This window comes from Gossypium hirsutum, chromosome D01, assembly GCF_007990345.1.
Source record: "Gossypium hirsutum isolate 1008001.06 chromosome D01, Gossypium_hirsutum_v2.1, whole genome shotgun sequence".
NCBI lineage: Eukaryota > Viridiplantae > Streptophyta > Magnoliopsida > Malvales > Malvaceae > Gossypium > Gossypium hirsutum.
The window spans coordinates 45,284,987-45,292,650 of record NC_053437.1 but is presented as its reverse complement, the minus strand read 5'-3'; the positions used below and the strand labels follow the sequence as shown (position 1 = coordinate 45,292,650).

General features: G+C 33.2%; 1 non-coding gene across 1 annotated transcript; it reads right to left on the bottom strand.

Annotated features, from left to right (window-relative positions):
• Positions 1-5,480: 5,480 nt before the first annotated feature.
• Positions 5,481-5,586, bottom strand: LOC121214234 (small nucleolar RNA R71). The gene has a single exon (XR_005909820.1). It is a non-coding gene; the product is annotated as a small nucleolar RNA R71 (small nucleolar RNA).
• Between the last annotated feature and the right edge of the window lie 2,078 nt (positions 5,587-7,664).

The window sequence follows — 7,664 nt, the reverse complement described above, 5'->3', positions numbered from 1 at the left end:
CCCTGGAAAAGCGAATGTAGTTGCTGATGCTTTGAGTAGAAAATATTTGTTTAATTTGAGAACTATGAATACGAGTTTAGCTATGTCTGAGAATGGTTCAATTTTGGCTGACTTGAAAGCTAGACCGTTATTTTTGCAGCAAATTTATGAAGCTCAAAAAAATGATGGTGAATTACAAGCCAAGAGATTTCAGTGTGAATCAGGTGGGGACTCAGATTTTCGAATTAGATCAGATGATTGTTTGATGTTCCGGGATAGGATATGTGTACTGAGAAATGATGAGTTGATTCGGACAATTTTACATGAGGCACACAGAGGTGATTTATTAGTTCATCCAGGTAGTACGAAAATGTATAATGATTTGAAGAAATTGTATTGGTGGCTAGGCATGAAAAAGGATTTTTCGGAATTTGTATGAAAGTGTTTAGTTTGCCAACAAGTGAAAGCTGAGCATCAAGTAACTTCAGGTTTAGTTCAACCAATACTGATTCCTGAGTGGAAATGGGACAGAATCACGATGGATTTTGTGATGGGTTTGCCTCTGACTTCTAGAAAGAAAGATGCTATTTGGGTAATCGTTGATAGATTGACAAAAGTAGCCCATTTTATACGGGTACGTATTGATTACTCACTTGACAAGTTGGTGGAGTTATATGTTGCTGAAATTGTAAGGTTGCAGGGGGTGCCTAAGTCCATTATATCGGATAGAGATCCGAGGTTCACTTCGAGGTTTTGGAAAAAGTTGCAAGAAGCCTTGGGTGCAAAATTGAACTTTAGTAATGCATTTCATCCGCAAACTGACAGACAATCTGAAAGAGTAATTCAAGTTCTTGAAGACATGCTCCGATGTTGTGTCTTAGAATTTGAAGGCAGTTGGGAGAAATATCTACCATTGGTTGAATTTTCTTATAACAATAGTTATCAGTCGAGTATACGAATGGCACCGTATGAAGCATTATATGAACGTAAGTGTAGAACACCTTTGTATTGGACTGAGCTCAATGAGAAACAGATTCACGGGGTTGACTTGGTGAAAGAAACTGAAGAAAAAGTAAAAGTAATCCGTGATTATTTGAAAGCTGCTTCAGACCGACAAAAGTCGTATGCGGATTTAAAGAGAAAAGAAATCGAGTTTGAAGTGGGCGATAAAGTATTTTTGAAAGTATCTCTGTGGAAGAAGGTTTTGAGATTTGGTCGAAAGGGTAAATTGAGTCCGCATTTTATTGGGCCGTATGAAGTCACTGAAAGGATTGGACCTGTAGCCTATCAGTTAGCCTTACCAACAGAGTTGGAGAAGATGCATAATGTACTTCATGTGTCGATGTTACGACGCTATCTTTCTGATCCTACACATGTAATTTCTCCAACATAAGTTGAAATTCGATCGAATATGACTTATGATGAGGAACCTATAAAAATTTTGGCTCGGGAAGTTAAACAGTTGAGAAATAAAAGTATACCATTAGTGAAAGTGTTATGGAAAAAACAAGGAGTTAAAGAGGCCACTTGGGAACCAGAAGAAGCCATGAGGAAATAGTACCCAAATCTCTTTTCTGGTAAGATTTTCGAGGACGAAAATCTCTAAAGGGGGGAGAGTTGTAACAGCTCGATTTAGGGCTTAGTTAGAACAGTGGTTTCGGGACCACAAATTCAACTAGGAAAAATATTATTATTATTATATTTTTATGGTCTATGATTTCATGGAAAGTTTTTGTAAAAATTTCGTTCGAAAATTTTGACGTTTGAGCACTCAATTTAGTCAAAAGGACTAAATTGTAAAAAAGTGAAAAAGTTGAGTTTTACATGTTAAAGGTATTTAATTGTTATGGAATCATAAATTATGGGTCCTTATGTGGTAATTAGACCATTAGTTAATGATGGAAAAAAATGGGCATGAAATAAGTGAAATAGGATTTTTTTAAGAAAGGGCGCTTTAGTCATTTGGTAAATAAATAGAATTAAATGGGAAAAAGATGGAAAAATATGCTCATCTTCTCCATGGTTGCTGCCGAATTTTAGAAGACACCATAGCTAGGGTTTCTTTGCTTTTTCAAGCTCATAGTAAGTGTTTCCTTGCCTCATTTTTAATGTTCTTTGTATTTTTGAGATTTCCGTAGCTCGGTTTATCTATTTTTACTGTTAATTCGAGCTAGGTTTAAAATTTGAAAAATTACCCATGTGTGAAATTTGTGTATTTTGATGTTTTATGGAAGAATATGAAGTTAGAAATTATGTTAAATAAATTTTTGCTAGTCGATTTTAAGTGAAACCGATTAAAATAACATAATCGGTAAAAATACATAAACCTCATAAGTAATAGTTAGAGTGAGACTTGGATGTTGCTATAAGAGAGAAAAGTGTTTAGTGTGTGACAAAACATAAGAATAAAGAATAAAATTTAATTTCCGAACTTTGGGGCAAAAATGTAATTATGCAAAAGTTTAGGGACAAAATCGTAAATTTGTCAAAAGTTGGGTCGAAGCTTTTTTTATTAAATGTGAATGTTAAAAAAGCTCAATTTGCTGTTATAGATCAAGAAAGATGAGAAGTCAACATTAATCGAGGAAAAGAGAATATTGGGGATTAAATTGCAAAATCTCTACATTTTGTATCGAGGTAAGTTGTATGTAGTTAATACATTGTTATAATTATTTTTATTATATTTCATGACAATATATGTGAAAGGGTGGAATATGAATTAGTTATATAAAAGTTAGAAATTTGAAATTGATAGTTGAATTGTTTAAAATCAGCTTGGTTTATGGATATACCAACTGCAAGTAATGGTTGAAGTGATTCAAATCGAATTATTAAATTGGTTATGGAGTTGAGTGGAAAGATTGATATTATGATGTGTTATGGAGAAATTTTAAATTATTGGGAACTAAGAATCTTTGTGGAACTATCGGAATGGTAAAGATTTGAATAAAGTATCGATGAACACGTGTGTAGTACTATGTGAAGGCTACTACGTGTATCGATAAATAATGGTCACATGTGTAGTACTAAGTGAAGGCTACTACGTGTATCGATAAATAATGGTCACATGTATAGTACTAAGTGAAGGCTACTACGTGTACCGAATGATAATAGTAACATGGGTGGTACTATGTGAAAACCCCCAAATATTTGTTGTTATACCGACATGTTCAACGAGATATGAGTATGTGGTTGAAATGTGATAAGTTACGAAAGAGTGACTGAAGTGATGAAGTCTTGTATTGTGTTATAAAATAAATGGTTAAAGTGCTATGTGAATGAGAGATGTTGGAATAGAATAGATTTGGACAGTGACAGTGATGTTAGTTTGAAAAATCACCAAAAATGATAGAAAATGAGTTTGTGGTTGAATAAGACATGGAATTAAATCTTAATGAGTCTACTTTCAAATAAAAGTGAAATAATGGCCAATAGAGTTTTATATTCTGAGATATTATAATTTTAGTTAGACAAGGTCTGAATGATTTCGAAATCCTCTGTTCTGATTTTGGAAAATCACGAAAAATTTTTAAAAAATAATTATATTTTTTAATTTAATTATTAAATTTATTATTGAGTCTATTTTCAAAAGAAATAAGTGGGAACATCATTTGAATTCTGTACTAAGAGATAACTGGCTTTTAGTGAAGAGAGGTCAGAAATTTCAAGCAGTGAAACATGGGAACATTTAGAGAATAAACGGTACTGATTGGCCAAACCAAAAATTCTGAAAATTTTATGGCAAGAAGGTATACGAGTCTAGTTTTAGGGAAAATTTACAGATCCTAATTTGAAGTTCCGTATCTCTGGATAAAAATAATTTAGTGACTATGATGCAGAAAAATAGTTTTCTGGAAATTGAATAAATAATAGATTTATGTGTGATAAAATTATATTATCTATGGTATCATGCTAGAAATTTATTTATCAATTACATACATACTTACTAAGCTATATGCTTACTCCTCTTTATTTTCCCTTTTTTTATAGAGACATCAATTAGCTCGGAAATTGGACGAGGTCAGAACATCATCCACACTATCATCATCATCTTTTGGATATTTTGCAACCAATACTTTTGAAATATGGCATGTATAGATGACTGAATGTAATGTGGTATAAATATATATAAAATATTGTTTGGTTTAAAATGTTGGTGTATATTAATTGATAAATTGTTTTCTTAAAACTTCTAACAAAGTATTTAGAATGTTGTGGATGGATAAATTGTGTCTGAACATATAACTGTATTTGGTTGAAATATTGAAGTTGTTTGAAATTGTGTTTCGAAAATTTGCAGGAGGGATTGAATGTTTATGAAAAGGAATTATGTCAAAATTTTTGTAAAAAAAAATATTCAGATCATTTGATAATACTTCTTACCTTGTTTCGGTGGTGAATATGGGTAAGAGGTGTTACAAGCAAGCTAATCACCCATCTTCATATTTGATTCTCTTTATTTCTCTCTATATCTTGCAATTTTAATACTTTTATGTTATTTTAATTTATTAATTTAATAACCCTAAAAATATCTATTATTTTACTTTAACACTATAATTGATTTAAAAGTATTAATTAGATCTTTAAGTGTTTAGATTAAGAATGATTTAGTACTTGCCTCCCTTGGGTTCGATACTCGGAGTACTCACTTACTTCATTCTAAAATCTGTATTACAATTTGACCTGTATACTTGCAGATACCACCTCATAACTCTCTATTTTATTGCAGTATTCACACTTTGGACGTTAGTACATCTGGAGGCGGTCAAGTTGTTGGCGCCGTTGCTGGGGAGGCAACGTCACTACGTTAATTGTAATTTTTTCACTTTAAAGATAATATAGAAATTTGTAGGTTATAGATACGATTTTATTCCATTTATTGCTACTAACCTCTTTTTTTTGGGTTTAGTGTATGACTCGCAGTAGGAGCACACCTATTGTAGCAGCCATAGATCCGGATATAATAATTCGAAGGAATTGCCGATAGCAGCAATAGAAAATGCAAAAACAACCACCACCCGCTACAACTGACGTACCACGTCACAATCCATTGTTCGGCGACGCCAACAATAACGCCCTAAGAGATCCACCAGCACCATAGTTACCCACAAACGTGCAGATAGCTCAGAATGAGAGAACTTTACGGGACTATGAGATACAAAGTTTAGATATGGTTCAAGAAAGTATAGCGAGGCCGGCGATTATAGCTAATAATTTTGAGATCAAATAAGCGATGATACAAATGATCCAAAATAATATGCAATTTAGGGGCATTATGGTAGAGGACCCTAATCAACATTTGAAACAGTTTCTTCAACTCTGTGATAGTTTTAAGTATAACGGGGTCACTAATGATGCTAGTCGTCTTCGATTGTTCTCATTTTCTCTGATTGATAACGCCTTTTATTGGTTAGACTTACAGGCTCCAAGATCCATCACGACTTGGGATGAACTTGCTGGAAAATTCTTATAGAAGTTTTTCCTGATTTGTAAAGCAGTCTAATTAAGAAGAGAGGTCGTTGAATTTAGACAGATAGAAGGAGAAAACTTTTATGATGTGTGGGAACACTTCAAAATGTTGATTCAAAAATACTCGCACCATGAATTTCCTGAGTGGATGAGATTGCATATATTTTATAATGGGTTGGATGTAAACGCAAAATCTGGATTAGACAGAGCAGCAGGAAGAGCCCTTATGAATAGGACGTACGAGGATGCATATGGAATTATTGAAAATATGGCATTAAACTGCTATCAGTGACAAACTGACCGATTCATATATGACTAGAAACTCGCTATGATCAAAGCTATCTAGAGGATGATAAGTATCAACAACTAATGGATAGACTCAACCATATTAAATCTGCTTTGACACCGTCCATGCATGGAGGAGACAAGCCACTCTTCCATTATATCAACAATCCTGTCGAGGATAAAATTACATTGGGAATAGGGGTGGAAACCCTTATTCAAACACACAATCCTGGCTAGAGAGATCACTCGAATTGAAGATGGAGAGGAAACCAAGGAGGAGGTAACAAAAAAATAAAGTTAAAATACTAATTACCAACCTCCTTATTTGCAGAAACCCCAGGAAAGAACCAGCCCAAGTGACCATACTACATGTGGTCAATGTCTGGATAGAATTGAGGGAGAAATGCAGTCAATGAGAATAGATGTCAAGTAGATGCAATTTGAGTGCACTAACTTAACAAGAACATTGAATAAGCTCAAAGATCAAATGAGCCAATTGATGAGCATGATGAGCAGCATTAAAAGACAAATTGGCATAGGTACTCCTAGCAATACAGAGGATAATCCATTAAGGGAAGGTAAAGAGCATGTGAAAGCTATAGCACTCCGATCGGGCAAGGTATTGAGTAGCCCATAAATACCTACCCCGGAGGAAACTGTGAATAATACTGATGCATCAAGACAATTCCCTAGAAGTGGAAGATGAACCTGAACCAAAGGAGGAGAATGTGCCAATGGTTGGGATGGGAAAAGAGACACCTAAAGATGCCGAAATCACGAAATTCTTATTTCCACTAAGATTAGAAGAAAGACAAAAATAGGATGAGGATGAATTTGTTACTTTTTTAAAATTTTTTTAAAAACCTTAAATGTTAACCTACCTTTGATCAAGTTAATTGAGAAGGTTCCCAAATATGCCAAGTTTTTAAATGAGATGATGGCAAAGCGTAAGAAAATCAAGGTAGGAGAACATGTAGTGTAATTATTTCTAGAAAAGTACTGTGAAAATTAAGAGACTCGGACAGTTTTACTAGTCCCATTGAATTAGGAGTATTCACTTTTATAGAGCTTTATGTGATTTAGGAGCTAATATTAACTTAATGCCTTTATCAATTTTCGGAAAATCTCGAGTTAGGGAATCTTAAAGAAACTCAAATAACATTGCAATTGACTGACAGGTCTTTAGTACACTTGTAACGCGTGGTTTTGTGCAAGTGTACATAGTTGCCATCAAGTAATAAGTAAGTAAAAGAGTTATCGTCTCTACAGGGACTGTAAATGTTAATCAATTAATTTTAAAATTAGTGTTAACAATCTAACGATAAAAACACAATATTTTTAATGGTGTGATGTAAAAATAATTACTAATGTAAGATGACCCCTAATGCAATTTTAATCTAAATGCAAAGTATGAAGTGAAATGTATGAAATGAGTTTAGCAGCAAAAACACAAAATTCAACAATCAATAATAGGCTATGATAATTACATCATGCAACTTCTTTCATGAGTTTTGAAACCAAATTAAGTCCTTTTGGAATATTTTACTTAGTAAAACATGCATTTTACTGATTTGAAACAATTTAATCACATAAACCTAAAAACTATGCAAGATAATAGAGCTCGTTAAAGTTATTTTGAATCTTCAATTTAGTCGTGTTAGGATCTAAATTAAGCAAGCACTTTTCAACTATTGTGTCCATTAGGCATTGTCTAGTTAGGATTGCTCAACTAATCCTAATGCATCCAATTACGTATGAATGAAATGCATACTTGAGTTTATTGAAAACATGATTGATGGAGGCATAAACACTATAAACATGATTTAAAAAAACCTTATTGAATTAATGCAATCATCCTAGCTAAATAGATTTAAGCTCCCATTATTGATGACAAGATAGAAAAGCACATTGCAAACATGATTAAAATCAAA